Here is a 16,082-nt window from a genome sequence, read left to right on the forward strand (position 1 = left end):
CAGGTAACAGAAGAGCTTATAAAACGACTGGGAGCTCAGCTCTTCCTGACCTCAGAGAACAAAGAAGCCTTGTAGCAAGAAACATATCCTTCTTTCACACACACTCACTCTTTTCTCACTGTGTTGCACAATCTTTATCCAGAGAGGAGAGGTGCACGTTTCATCAAGATGTAAAAGGAGAAGAAAGAGAGCAAAAGGAAGGTGGTGTTTCTGTTCATCTGTATCAATACAAAAGTACAGACTACACCAGTAAAAATATTTCCAAATTGCACTCCCTAGTTTTCCAGATTTTCCAGCAAAAGGATTCACAGATGACATTTTTTAACCTTCCAACCACCCCCTTCACCTGCTCACAAACAGCATCAGTGTAACTACCAACTTCCACAACCACTCAAATGTCACAAGTAGTTTTTAGTTAGATATTCACATACAGTTACTTGTGCAGGATTCATAGACCAAATTTAAAAGATCCTTCCCTCCAAAAATAACTGAAGATTGTTATAAATACGCAGCCATTCACAGCCTCTTTACATATAATGAACGCATAACATGGAAAAAAACTAGGGCACTCCAAGTTCAACAGTAAGTGTCTTAAATGTTTAGACTGCAAGCAGTACAAGAAAAAGAATTGTTGTTTTTCCATATAGATATAAAATACTCAACTTAAAACTCTTAGAAAGCATCTTACTCTTCTGTAGCATGAGATTAGCTTCCACGTTATTAGGTAGAAAGCATGAAATATCAACAGCAAGGTCCTACTTAAAGTCTTCCTGGAGTTCTCAGTATCTAACTACACGTTACAAAAGCTCAAAATCTAGTTGTCCTAGCTGAGAAACGAAAAAGAGATGCTTGAAAATACAAACTGAAGTCAACTGAGCATTTTGGTAACACTTTTTCCCCAAACACAGCTATCAGGGACATCTATTGCAACACACCATTAATGAAAACAAACCAGAAACAAAGCTTCTGACTGAGGAACATGGGCCCAGGACTAAAGCTAGATCACTGTCACCCAGGGCTAACGCAGGACAAGGTTTTAGACCTTAGCAACACTTTTTGGTTTGGGGGTTTCAGTTTGTTATCCTTTCACGTAGAATCGTGCAGATTATACAGAGACCAAATAGTGCAAATGAACGTGCACAGTATTTCTCTCTCCAGCTATGAGAGACCAAACAGCACAAAGGAACACGCACAGTATCTCTCCAGCTACAAGCCTTCTCCTCCAGTAGGAAGGCCCCCTCCTACTGCACGGCCCTGCCTCTGTCAAGTACCACACTGACAAGAGGGTACTCTCAGCACTGCTCCATATACAAATATTTCAGAAACTCACATGGGTAACAGGACACAGAGCTTCAAATCTGCAAAAACACAGGAAAACTGAGTCCATTGGAGGCTGAACTTCTAGCAGGCTTTCTTCCCACAATGTGCAGTATTTGCACACGGGAGGCCTATTACTCCAGCACTGGGCATTTTGAAACAATTTCCACGCAGACTGAATGACAGCTGGCAAACACCTAGATGCATTTTTCACCACTCACACTGCACTATTAGCTTTGAGGTCATCAGTTCTGGGCAGTTCATATTAAAAAGAGAGAAAATGTAATTATCAATAAGCTAACTAACAGAAAAGCAACTTTACTAGCCTAAGTAAATTAATCACGGTTGATACCACTAGGCAAGCAAACTTGGACTTACACAGACTCACGGCTTCCTTGTATGTATTTACATAAAGTGACAGTAAAGTCTAAATCAAGATGTTTTAAACCTCAACTGTTTGTGACTTCCCATTTTGATTTCTGTTATTAAAGGATTTTAAAACAATACTGCACGGTCACTGCCTACAGCCCTAAGGGTATGAGTACAAAAATAACAAAAAGATACCACAAACTGTACAAAATAAAATGGATTTAATTTCATTGAAGCACTATGTTCTTTACTTTGGGGATATTAACTTATTATCTGTGACAGCAGGCAGCCTTCTTCAGCTACTCTGAATGCTGATAACATCACTTGAGGTATGACTGGAACAGAACTTGAAAAAGCCTTACCTAATTTAATACATTCAGCAAACTGAGATTTGTCTTTCAAACTTAACTTCCTCATCCTGCAAGTAAAACACTTGTTCATCCTCCACCCTCCAAAAAATATCCATGCTCTTTCCCATGGTTTACCTCTTTCACTAAGCACTCCATTTCTTCAAGAGTTTCCAAATTAATGATAATTAATGGACAAGGCAGAAAATACACCTGTTTCCTAGATATTTCTTCCAATGACAAAATAAATCCCCTCACAAATATGCTTCCATGGGCTGTGCCTTTCCTGTGCACACTAAGCTGAATCGAGGGCAGTCTTAACTCTGAGAAAACTGATGGTCAGGGCCCAGGACATTAAACAGTTCATCCGTCACAGACAAAACCTACTCACCTTCACGACATTCTAGCTCCCAGTAGAAAAGCGTGAAAAGGCTCATTTTGGAAGGTGCAATGGTCCATCAGTTTTTGCAGTTAAATTTCTTTGCCGTTCCTCTCAGAAACTGGTATTCTGGAGATATAAAAAGAACCTCAGTTTAAAATACAGCTCTCTCGCAGACAGCAATACTGTGTTACATAAACATTACGTTTTTCCTGCTTTTTACCTGGCACACACTGAAAGGTCACCTGAAACCAAACTGGTGGCTCCAGTTACTGAACAGCTATGCTGACGGATGGCAATAAAGGCTCCAATCTTTACCTCTGCGACCCTCACGGTTTATGTATTTAATATCTTCGTTAAAGTAGCAAACTGAGAATGTTGGGCTTATCTTGGAAACAGTAACACTGAACTTTTCTGCTCAGTTTCACCAAGGTCTCATCAACAATAGATTAGCTTCCTTAACCTCATTAGGGACACTCAAGTACAATTGTGCTGCACAATGAGGGCACTTTTTACCCTGTTTGGTGTTTTGAGGAGTTGGACAGATGTTTGAAAATAAAGCTGAAAAGACAAATCCAAAACATTTGGATTGTAAATGAGCAAATGCCACGTTAGAAACAAATTCCTTAACAGGCCCCATTTTGCAACCAAAACATTTAGATCTCCAGCAAGAATTAACCCAGGTAGATAAATGGTTCACTGTGAGATTAACCAAGGTCATGTTCTCTTACACTCAGCTTTTTAAGATTCCTCTGCCACAAAAGTTCGCCCATTAGGAAATTCATCGTTGAAGCACATCAGCACAGGCTAAAGCAAAGCATGCTATCGCCTGTGAAGTGCTGCCTGCCCAAGAAAAAGCCACGTCTTCTGAAAGAAATCTGCATTTGAGAGCCTCCTCGACTGTGTGACTGCTGCAGCTGGATGTTCAGAGATAACTGCCAACTCATTAAAATCCAACATTAAAAGTTTATTAAATATGCAAGCATTAATGGAATTGGACTAGCAGCTATTTAGACAGATAAAAATTCAACACAGCATGTCCTGCAGTTCCTGATATCAATATTCTGTAGCCTGCCCTTTCGCAAGCGTCCATGAAAAAGTCACAATGCTATTCAGGGCAGTGAAACCCTCCATCTGTTCTAGTTTACTCAGGTCACATTCTCAAGGTTCCCACCAGGCAGGAAGCCTAGGAAAACACAGCTACTTCCCAAGAACTACAGCTCAGCTGCCACACTCCACTGCTTGGGATGCAACCTTCCCAAGAGCTTTCCCCCCCCCTTGGCTGTATCTGCAGGGCAAGTCCCATACCTCTTTGCAGGCTTACAGGTACAGAGGCTTTGCATACGTTCCAGACTCACAGTTCTTCTCACCTGGCTGCTGGAGTTTGAAAGAACTGCAAAAAAAGAAGGAGAGTGGAGTGTCAAGCAACATAGATTAAAGAATGTCAGCCTCTTAAAAGCAACTTTCCTCAGGTAACTGAGCACACACAGCATGCTTGCAGAGCCCTGCTTGGAGCTACTCACTCGGAGAATCCAGAAATAAGCATCAGAGTCCTCCATGCAAACCACAATCCTAGTACAGCTCAACAAAATGCAGTTTCATTCCTGGATGACTCTGCAAAATCCCAGTGCTTGGTAAGTATCTACAGCAAAAACCTGGAGGTGCGTTCAGAGTGATATCAGACTTGGAAGCGTTCTTCATTAATACTATCAGCATAATTTAAACTGGCCCGGGGGAAAAGAGGACAAGGAATATCTCTCATCACACAGAGCATAAACAAGCTCCTGAGAGTCTCTAATGCACCTCCAAGTGACTCTGGCAATAGCCTCGCTCTCTCAGTAGTGATTTCAAAGAGCATCTGGAAAAATTTTGTCCTCTAATTAAGCAAAAAAGTATTCTCTCAACATGCAATAGGTGTTGGGAAACAAGTGTATAGCATCTATGCCTTGGAGATGTGAGGTTTCAGAAAAAGACTGAAATGAAATCTTACAAACAGGAAAGAGCATGACTTACTGGGAAAGAATAAGAAATGAGGAGTATGAAGTATTCTAAGCTCTGAAAGAGACAGTGAACTCATCGAACACAAAGGGAAGCCAGCCTTTTGGCCAGGCAGGCTTTCTACTAACGTTTTTCTTTGTAACAATGACACTCTCTTACTGGAGAAAAAGCAGGCCCTTTTAAGTGTCAAGAACTATCTTGCACTCAGTCTGTGCAATCCAATACATGAATCTGAAGTTTGAGCTGTCTGTTGGTCCTGTAACCATGTGGGCCTCCCACAAAATAGGCAGAAGGGTCCAGGATCCTTTGGCCAGGAGGGAATCAACAAGAGCATCCGTCCATTATCTGATGCACCACAACGCATCACATCTTGCAGAACCCTGAGGAGCAGCCTGTTTGGGGTCAGACATACAGTCCCATCCTATTTGGGGTCAGACATACAGTCCTCTTCAGTCAACTGGCTACCTGGTCATCTTACCGAGCCCCCAGACATAACCGTACTGAACAACTCCCGTACACAGGTTGCATTATTTCTCCCCGGCAGTTCTTGCCCCCAGGAATGAGCAAGGGATTATTGAACACAAAAAATCATCTCCTTGCTCACAGCTGACACCTTTGAACAATTTTCTGCCCCCTGGGCTGCAGGAGGAGTCTCTAAGCACAAAAGCACAACACATCAGTTAACCAGCACCAGTATTTCCTCCCATTACAGACAGGCAATTACATCGAAACTACAGGGCACAGTACCTTGAGGAATGTAAATAAACCATAAAAAAAGTACTGTATTTATAAGTGAACCAGAAGGTCAAAGTACTCCCAGTCACCTATAAGCTGTGCTAACTTCCACCTGGGAAGGCATGGGGAGAGAGGAGTGCTCGCAGCAGCAGTGACTAAAGGCCCTGTAAACATTTCTCATTCCCTGAGGGCAGTAAACGGTGCCACTGAGCAACACCACGAACTTCAGCATTCAGGTTGTCGTTAACACAAACAGTCGGAAAACAAAGGATGTTAAGGAGAAGTCAGAAGTCAGTCTGCTACCTGCTGTGGCCCTTGGCCACCTGCATGAGAGCCCAACTCCTCCACCTCCTCCAACACTCGAGTGTCGGGCTGACGTGAAGCCAGCAGCAGTGCTAGAAACACAGCACTGGTGGGAAACCGCTCTTCCAGCAGCACCCAAGTGGTACGCAGGGACCGATAACTGAGGAAACTTCACCCCCTCTAGCACTGACCCATCCTGACACACAGCAAAGGCCCACACTGCAGTGGCCACAGCAGCAGGCACCGAATGAGACGGCGACCGTGCAGCCGGATGAGCACACCAGCAGCAACCCAGAGCTGCAGGAGCCAGGGCATCAGCCTGTACCTGTGCCTTGTCGGGCAAATCTGTTTCTCATCAACTTGCTGCTTGTGCTGGTACGTTCCCCTTGGCTTGGCTCTGAAGCTGGGCATGCTGGCTTCCTTCTCCACTAGGGAACTTCAAAAATCACACGTGCTCTCACAGTGGAGTCTACATCTAAATACACCGTGAACAATGGGCTTTGCTCACAGTTCCCACCGCAGCAGTACGCTCACTCAGCAGATGAATGCAAGGACAAATGTAGGCCACACATGCAGAGAAAGATATCCAGACAACAAAGATACTATAGATGTCATTTTCAGAGTCAGGAAATGAACACTCACTAAAATAGCCTGCAAGTGCTGGGGTACAGCTCAGTAGGAGCCAGATGGGCTAAAGGAAAAACAAGTTTCATCAGAAAGTTAAGAGTTTTTTTCCCCACACACACTAAATTGCCTGATGAGTCATTAAAGAAAAATCTTTGTGATGTAACTATTCAGTTAGGCATGGGACTTATACAAAGAACACTCTCATAATCAGCTCTTGAAGTAATCCTCTGACCACCATCTGGAGGTCAGCCTAAATCCTGATCTCGGTTTCACTAAGCATCCACGCACCTTTGAAACCAAGATTTTAATATAAACACACCTGAGGTGAACCACATCGCCGCATTAAACTCCCAAAGCAGTAAAAGATGACAAACACTAAAAACCCGAGCGACCTCTCACTCCACAGGCTCTCTCAGACAGCTCTGTGATACATGTTCCAGAACACGCACAGACTGAGCCAGGGGCGATTCAAGTCCATCACATCTAGGGAAACAGCTTCAAAACGAGTTAGTAAAAAGGCAGGGCCTACCAACCCAATCCTACATCTAAATCAAAACGTTTCTTCTGTTGAACCAAAACAACTGAAGCAAATCAAGTCCCCATGACACACCCAACCTCATTCTGATAGCATGGAAATCTTCCCAGAATTGGATTCTGACAGCAAACCAGACTTACCAAAAAAAAAAAACAAAAAACATTTTACCACTAAGGCATGCAGAAATTCCTTCACCTAAAGCACCATGCATAACTAGTTATTTTTGGTATCGTTTGTTGTTTTGGGTGTTTTTTTTTTTGGTACCAACCTCTGACTAGCTGGAAGCTCCTATTCCCCACTAGCAAATAAAGTCTAAGACGCCTCCCACTTACAAAGCCTCTCAGCTAGAAAAATGAGTTCTCTATTATACAGCTTTCAGCGTCACATGCTGAGCTCCCCATAGCAAAGCACTCAAGAATGAAACATGCCACATCACCGAGGAACACATCTAATCTCATCAGTTCCAGAGGAATTCCTCTCTTTTCAAGGCAGTTTATCAACCAGATTTTAGACCTTTGCAAAAAAGCCTACAACAGCAAGAAGAGAGGCATGGAGCAGGCCCAAAATACTCAACTGCTTTTGCTTAGTTCCTATTTTAAAGGGAATCTTTACAAGAAAGAGAAATGTTTGTGGTTTTTTTCCTCCAAAAATGATAATGTTTGTAAAAGAAACAAAGAGTCTTCTGTGCTGGAAGGAATGGCCTCAGAAGCCCCAGGCCTCTGCACTCTCTACTGGCACACAGAATTTCCTCCAGCTAAAGGTATGTTTAAGTACAAACAAGAGCAAGACCAGAAAGGATCACCAGACATGACAGCAGCTAGGAGACTGCAGATTCCCGTCGTTTCACTACCTACAGAGTGACAGAGGGGCTGTCGCCACCCCCTGCAGCAGAGCCCACCAGCACTCAACAAGAGCACACTGTGTGGTGGTTGATGCTTCCATAGCTTAAAAAAAAAAAAAAAAAAAACTAATTTTTTATATTTTCACTTCATACTTTTCTTGAAATGCCATTTTAATTAATGTTTATTTTCCATGGAGACAGGAAAGACAGACATAAGGTGTTGAGACTCCAGGTTTATCATTACAAGCGTTACCAGGCTGAGCCCGCTGTGACCACTCGTTGTCTCTGTGCCCACCAAGACCGGCTCCAGTCTAGACGGGGACAAGTTTTACCATGCCATTATCTTTGCCGCTTTCCTTCTGGCTACAGTGCTGGTGTTTGGCAAGGGTTACGCAGGGCCAAAGTCCTATACAGCAGGTAAATATTTAACTTGGGAACTGTGCCACAGGGACCCACCTAGAGTATGATACAGTAGCTTATTAAATCTTACACTATCTTTTCTCACCAAGAATAACAAATGGCGATTTATCTTCTTTATGAGACGTTGTATGGACAAATTCTACATGAACAGCAGCTAAGATTCAGTTCTAATAATCTTAATAAATGACCTGAAAGAAAACATTGCTCAGGAATTGCAATATGCTTCTGTGGGAATGTGATGTATACTCCAGAACAGGTTCAAGAGAGGGGCAGAAGGAACAGTTCAGAAATCATTTACAAATTAAGAAAAACTCAGCACTTTTTCAACCACTTTACCACTGCAATTCTGCTATTAAACTTTGTCACAAACTCTTATGTAAAGCTCTTCGGCTTTACAAGAAGTATATATTCTCCAATAATATTCGGATAAATCTACAGAAATCTCTGCTAGCACAGATTTCAGCTGATTTTTTAACTGTAACCGATTTGGTTAGATCCCAGAATTACTCCTTGTATGCCTCCAAAGTAAACTACTGCTAATATTCTCATCTTTTGTGATATTTCCAGGCAAAGATCTTTCTCAAACCGCTCATGAAACAAAGTTCAGATCAAAACACAGCAACTGAGACTAAAATTACCTGTTTACTACATTTCAATTGTTTATCCACCTGTTTTCTGTATCTAAGCACGGTTTACTTATTTTTTTGGCAAGTACTCCTATCTTTGCATTTACCAAGAACTGCTTTTGTTCTCTGAAACTGAACACCTGTTTCAACCATGAGTCTAGTGCAGTTATTGGTGATAATTACTACAGGTAAATTTCTAAAATTCTGCAATGCTACATTTCTAGCCCTGTATACTTAAGGTAACATGTACGCCATCTTAAAAAAAAAAAAAAAAAAGTAACTTTTATGCCATCCTTAAAAAAGTAACTTTTTTTTTTTTAAGAAGTAGAAGCATTTTAGTTTGATTTAGTTTATTTCCTGAAAAAAGTCAGGCGTGAGGAGGCTGAGACTATCAGCCACATTGTGAAACAAGGAGGCAGGCAGTACTGCAGAACTTTTACCTAAATGTCCTGACTAGGACCTGGAGGTGAACAGGGAACAAGATCTTCCAGTCTCAAAAGATAATAAAACAGAACCACTTGGCCAGCTCACCTGTCCCAGGAACCGCAGCCTCAGGGTGCACTTCCACGAGCAGCTTAACTGATTTTGAGCCATGCCCCAGCTCCAATGGGCGGGCCTGCTTCTCCCTTCTACAGGCACCAGCAGCAATACATGCAGCCCATCAGCTCGCTCACTTCGCTTTCTGTCTGCTGCTAATTGCTGGCCAGATACGAACCCAGCTGGCCACACAACCCTTGATACCTGCTGCACACAAGAGGCAATGAAACTGGGTAGCTGGAGAGCAGGAAAGAGGCGCACAGGGCCACCTCCACAGCATCACCTCCCACCCTTCCTGGCAGTTCCCAGAAACACAAGCTTTCGCATCTCCCAGGCTGCTTGGAGCTGTCAGGTCAGGGTTCAAATCCACCTCAGAATGACTGCTGAAAGCATTTCTCTTTTTTTTTTTTTTTTGTTCTGCTTTGACAACACGATCAGTGTGCTAAGACCAGTCTAGCTGTGAAGTCGTGTAACCAGAGGACATGAGAAACGCAAATGAAGCCACAACGTGATCTTAGTAGATTCAAGCCGCAAAACTCCCATAAAAGGAGGATGACAGGTCCTGACCATTTACTCCCAAAACTTCATTTTCGTTGCACAAGGCTTGCAAGCACACTGTTTGCTCCCATCTCCATCCCAACTCCTAAAAACAGGCTGGAGACAGCAGGCTGTGCCCGTGGGGAGGCCGGGGGCCACCTCCCCTGCTCTCCCTCCATCAGCTGAGGCCAGGCAAGGTGCCAGCTAAAGCCGCCCCTTTCGCTCTTCCAAACTTGCCACGAGAGAGAAGCACCAAAATTACTGCCTGCACTTTTTAACCGAACCCGGCACAAACCCACAGCAGCCCGCGCGGACTTATTTTGACCCGCCGACTGCCTGCGATACGTTTTGCTCGCGACAGGGTCGCGACAGACGCCACAGCCTTAACTCGGAGCCGATTTGCTCCGGATCCTGTGCAAGGAGCCGGCTGAGCGCTGCCTCCTTCCCGGGGACGGGGGAGACCATCCCCTGCCACACCTGCCTCGAGAGCTCCTTACCGGCACCTCGCTTCTCCGTGGGACTGAGAAACAGCTCCTGCCCCGGGGGGAAGCTCCCAGAGACGCCAAAATGCTGTTTTCACTGCGGGAGGGACACCGGGGGGCAAGCGGGGAGCGCTGCGAGACAACCGGGAGGGACCGGGGGGCACCGGGGGTCCGCGCCGTGCCGCCCCACGCCACCCCCGAGTGGGCAGCAGCGCCCAGCCCTATCCCCGGCCACCCCCGTTACCTGGGCACGGTGTCCCGAAGCCAGCGGCTCGGTACGGCTCGGTACAGCACCGCCCCACCGGGCCGGGCCCCCGAGCACCGCCCCGCCGCTTCCGGGGCCGCGCCGCCGGCAGGGCGCAGCCGTGGGCCGGCAGCCGCCGACATCTTGGGGCCGCGCAGGGACCCCGGGAACGGCCGGGCCGGGGGCTGGGAGCAGCCCCTGTGTCCCCCCCCCCCCAGAGGCCTTCCCAGCATTTGTGACTGTTTATATTTTTTTGTGAGGGTTTACGGCAGATGCAGCACCAGGGAGGGGGCTACGGGAAATGTCACCCAAAGCTGGCGTTCCTCACGCTGATGGTTTTCGCAGAACCTGAGGTTTGCCCCTGCTGTTGGAGACAGCTGGTGACACCAGCCCAAAAAGCCAGACTTTAGCACCAGTCCTCCCAAAATGTTAGGATGCAGCCTAAGTGGCCGAAGTGGGTATTAAGATGTCAGTCTTGGACAGGTGCTTTTAACATTGTGCTTCACCACTGGACTTTACTGCAGTTTTGTTAGTGGTACATCTGCAGTCATCCTGCAGCCTGGAACAGGGAGCAGAAACACTGATTGATTCCGTGTATCTTTTTATCATCGTTACTGACAATTTTTTTGTCTCCTTGAAGAACCGTCCCTCTACAACCGCTTGTGTCGCTTTTATTTATAGTGTGTATATGAACATTTACATCGTATCTCAGCCTTCTGTATAAATCCCCTGGAGTTCTTCATGTTTGATTCCAATTTGCTTATGTCTGATGTCTCATGGTGATACTAATACCTTACAACAATGCTTAAACCATGTGTAGATTCTACGGGAACTGTAATCTTCATTAGTGCTTTTCTGCAATGCTTCCATATCATAGTATTTCTGCTTGTTCATAAGGACAATGGCATTGCTTCAGTGCTAGTGGACTACAGTACTCCGAACTGATACTTTAATTAATAATGTTTTCTGAAAATGTTCTGAATTTTCATTCACACTTCAGTTTTCTGCCAGTCAGTTTTACAGTGAGCTGTAGAAGGGAGTAAAATAAGAAGGAAAAGTAAGAAGGACCACTAATGTCTACATTAATATACAGGCATGATAGCAAGCATCGTTTGTTCATGGACTTCCGTTTTTTGAATCAAGTCCTGTATTGTTTTGGGTGATACTATTCCCTGTAAACTAGCCTGTGTAGTATAAACAAACAAAAAAGACAACTCTATCTGTGTGACAACACTAAGTGCTTATGTTTGCTCACCCAAAAAAATCTGGAAAACGCTCCCCGTGTGTATTTCTCTGCCGGTGGAAGCCGCAGTAATCAAGTCAATCAGACTGCATCGCGCTCGCTAAGCAACCAGGGACCATCTCTGAAGGCCGCTGTGCTGTCGCTGTTTTGTCCCAAGTAACTCCAAGAGGAATGTGTCTGCCGGCACAAGCAATACCGCGGCTTGCCAGAAGGTGTTGCTTTGAAACCATGCAATTATCCGAGCTTCAATATGAAAGGAAATAGGTTTGGATGATTGCACACAACTGACAGATGAGTTCTCACTGCCAGAACAACGTAAGATCCTTAATTTTAAATTATCTTAAAAGCGATCGTTTCAATCTTAAAATGGCTTGTATGCGCAGAACAATAGAGAGGGAAATAAATGCTGAACAGGGCACTGACTTGATGGAAAACATTGTGGTTTTGCACATTGCTAACAAATATGTTACAGCAGCTTTGTGTGTGCAAAAGTGTCAACGGTTTTTGCTTTGCACGCTTTGCTGTTTATGTATATGTATTAAAAAAAAAAAAAAAAACAGACCTGGGGATTTTTAGAGGGGTAGCTCGTGATTTCAAGAAGACAAAGTACAGAGCAAAGCCTCCGTATGACAACTAGCTGTCCTGCCCTGAACACCGGCTCACTGCGCTCTCCACACACATCTCAACAGAAAGGAGCTGCTTGTTTTGAGGGGCACGCAGCAGTGGTGACTTACCGGAGGTACAACTGTGGTGCACCTATAACCCTGGTTTTAAGCACCTATTAACAGTGATAAATACTGCATTTATAATTAAGCCTAGCCTTGGTCTGGGAGACAGAACAGGAGGTGAAGTTTTCAAGGCATTTAAAACCTTTTACACTAAAGGAAAAAAAAGCCTAAGAAGATGCCCAGAAGGGAGGAGAAGTTTTTAAATATGCCTATCACATGAAGTGGCTCATTGCTAAAACAACCTCCTACAACTGAACAGCCTTCTACAGCTGAGGTTCTGCAGTGGAAATCTGCAGTTTAGGATAGGGTGATATTTTACAGCCCACAGTATGTCTTGGAGCACATCTTGTGTAGATGTAGTTGCTGTGCTTACTCCAGCTGCGCCTTTCAAAGTTACATCTGCCAGCCCTGAGGCTGTGAACTCCAGCTCACTGTTTTGGGAAACAGTTTAGAAAAGGACCTTACAGTTAGCAGAGGAGGTCACATCAGAGTGGGCATAACCAAAGAAGCCTTTGAAAACTATTTGATGACCAGATGTTTACCAATATTGTTTTTACCATAGATAAAGAAAGGTGGTAGCCTGGAGCAGAGGACAGTGTACCAGACAAAAGATCAGAGGGGAGTAGATCAGCAGCTGTTTTTTACAGCAAATAATCTACCCAAATAATCTAGTCCCCCAATAATCTTAGCTGTAAGAAGAAAAGCAGAAAACAGTTGTTGAATTCAGCAGGCCCTCTTACCACTTCAACAGCAGAGGGTAATTTAAACCCTTTGTTTAGACCAGTTGCTGTCAAGATCAAGTAAGTTTTCAGAGCTCCCTCCCCATCAGTGCAGCCATGGGTTTTACCACAAAACTCAGCTTGGATTGTGCAATGCAGCTAGCTGGATCTCCCATATTCCTCAGTAGTTTCAGCAGAAGTCCACTGCTCCTGCAGCTGATACAACATCACTGCAGTCCCTCCTTTTCAAATGCCTTTGGGCCAGAGATCGACATCTTTTTTTCAACTAGTCTAATAATCATTTTTCAGGATTTTTTTTTCCTGTGTGAATAAGTTTATAGCAAATCAAGCTGCATCTTCTGAAGTACCATGGATTAACAGCAAGCTGGAATAAAAATTAACCTGAGCCTCCTGTAAAGCATTTCTTTGTATCGTTCAGCACTTTCTGAGCAAGGCTGATGATCCCAGGAGGTTGTAGGAGACTTGCCAGACTCGTGGTACTCCAACTCAAGAAGAAGCAGAGTTCTTTTTCTTTACCACAGCACATGCTGGGGGGTGGCAGACAGAACACAACATCCATATTCATTGAAATCTGTCCTTCGGTGAATATTCCTCATTTCCATTTCTCGTAACGGAGTCTCTGAGGAATTGTTATTCCCCTTTTGAAAAGCTTTTCACTTCTCCAGAACTGCAGTGGGCACGTGGTGTATCTTGTGAGATACACCTCTACCATGTAGGCAAAAGACCAGTAAACAAAGGGCTGACAAAACACAACAATGCTCACAGGAACATCCGCCACTATCTCCCTGCCTTCTTGTCCTGTTGAGAGCAAACCTTCAGTTACTCGGTCTTTTTTTGCACAAGATTAAGCCTTCACATAATCATAGCTTACTTCTGAAATGGCATCAGCTGTTGCAGAGGCAGACAAGACCAGGACTGTCTTTAGCAGAATATGAACATGAGCTATTTTTGAGATTCCAGTTTAGCTGTATTTTAGGTACATTTTCTTTTGGCAGGCTAAGAAAGCTGTTACCACATCTCATGGCTTTATAGCCAACAGCTGTTTTTCATCAAGGTACAAACTGCCAGGCAGTGTGGAGGGAAGAGCACTGCTCCACGTGAAAGAGCCTTAGAAGCTCTGGCTATCTGTACAAGCTCTTGGTGAATTTCTCAAGAGCTTGCAGAAAGAAACTTGATTGTCTTGATTACATTTTGTCGAGGTTAACTGCACCAACTGGCTCTGCAGCCTCTTCCCTGTCTGTGCTCAAGATCAGATCAGATATCGCAGGGCTACATTGCCTTGGATCAGACTGCTGTGAAAACAGCTAAGGGGTGGGAGGAAAGCAACAAACAATCAAAAAAATATGAACAGCAAGAAGCTTAATCTGGGGCCTGCCCATGCACTCTTCTTTCTCTTCTGGTTTGAAATTTGCCTTTTGAGGTTTGCATTTAAGCTCAGGCCCTTGCACAACACAGAACACGTTAAGTATTTGACAGAAAGCTCTGAAGAGTTTAATTCTCTCTACCATATAAACTTAAATGAACTTTGTCTTCTTGTTACCAGACTCTGTCTTTAAAAGAAATAAAAGACAAACAGAAAGCTTAAAACAACAAACCTTAAACATTTACTGGAACCTTTCTACGAATATGTAAAGTCACAGAGCCTTCTGTTCCTGAAAACTGTTTTCTTCTGTGTTTATTCATGCTCAGAAGGGTCCTGCTTTGTTACAACTATGCTGGTTACATTATTAAAGGACAAGAAAAATAGACCTGTAAATTATAAACAGAAAGTACAACTAATCAGAGTGATCTTTGATTTTGTTCTGGTTAATAAAAAAAAACAGTAGATCAGTCAGCTTCTACAACTGCACAGCACAGGTTACAGCATTTTTGTAAACTCCCAGAATACACTGTTTTACAAGCAAATTGCAGAGCATTATTCCTGATTTTGTTTTCTATCTTGCTTAACAAATGAACAAAGAGTCATAGTGATCCACCACATAGAACAAGAAAGGCAGCAGCTGCTGTGAAAGAAGACCATATATTCATACAGAACCTTCCAGACACATAAATCATGTTCTATAATTACCTATACCTGTTCCACACCAGTGGAAGGAGCTGCAGCCCTTCTGCCCAGTGGTTGACTTCTAAGGTTAAAAAGTGAAAAAAAGAAAGACTATAGAGATATAAAAAACATTTCAGTAAAACTTTCCACAGCAAGCTAATTAAGATAAACTCGATCCCGTTCTGCGACCCACAGTGTAAGGTGGGCCACGTTGGATGCCCATACCTGGGAGCAGTGCGTGGCTGGTGCATTTTCCTGGGGGAGCTGCTGTGTGATTCAGCTGGGTCCAGGGGCAGCTCTGACCTCTCTGAGCCAGAGCTGCATGTGGGTGCTCCCGCAGCATCCTTGTCACATTTTCTGGATGCATTCTCCATCACCTGCACCAGGGATGGCTGTAGGATAGGACGACCGAACTAATAAACCCATGTAAAATCCAATAGGTCCATACAAAAAGTCAACAGTTCTTCAAGGTCCAGGAAATTTTCCTCTGAAGAACCCTTTCTTTCCTTTAAATTACCTTTTAGTACAACAGATACAGGTATGATATTAGAAACAACTTTATTTTTTCCTACCTTATTTTAGTAAGCTGATATTTTTCTGGAAGGGATTTTATAACAACACTTACCACATCCTCAATTCATTAGCTTTTCTGTATATATATATATATATATATATATATTATTTATTTATTTTAAATCACAGAATCATTTAGGTTGGAAAAGACCTGCAAGATCATGTAGCCCAACCTTTACCCTCACACAAGGCCTGAGCACCCAGCAGCCCTTTTCTGTTTATCCACAGGGCACACCTGGGGTGCTGCAGAGCAGTGACAACGATCAGCAAGCTCTCCAAATGCCGGATAACACAGGCGTTAATAAAAGTTTCTGGCTTGTTTCAGCATCAGTTGAAATCAGCCCTTCCACATCGAGCCTCACCGTGCTTCAGTGAGCCCAAAACGGCTTTTTTCTGACGGCTGCCCCCCAGCTTAGGCTCGGGGCATTTACCCGCAGGTACATCGCCCGGCCAAGGG

General features: G+C 44.0%; 1 protein-coding gene across 5 annotated transcripts in view; it reads right to left on the reverse strand.

Moving 5' to 3' along the window:
* Window positions 1-10,443, reverse strand: part of MAP3K13 (mitogen-activated protein kinase kinase kinase 13) — a 74,391-nt gene extending 63,948 nt beyond the window's left edge. For 3 of the 5 annotated variants that reach the window (XM_072042728.1, XM_027463909.3, XM_072042729.1), the window contains exons 1-3: window positions 10,298-10,443; window positions 3,721-3,805; window positions 2,425-2,541 (exon numbers count right to left, since the gene is read on the reverse strand). The gene's annotated coding sequence lies outside the window, so the exon portion shown is untranslated. The other 2 variants (XM_005019375.4, XM_005019376.6) reach the window with 2 other exon arrangements.
* Between the last annotated feature and the right edge of the window lie 5,639 nt (window positions 10,444-16,082).

Source organism: Anas platyrhynchos, chromosome 9 (assembly GCF_047663525.1).
Source record: "Anas platyrhynchos isolate ZD024472 breed Pekin duck chromosome 9, IASCAAS_PekinDuck_T2T, whole genome shotgun sequence".
NCBI classification, from domain to species: Eukaryota; Metazoa; Chordata; class Aves; order Anseriformes; family Anatidae; genus Anas; species Anas platyrhynchos.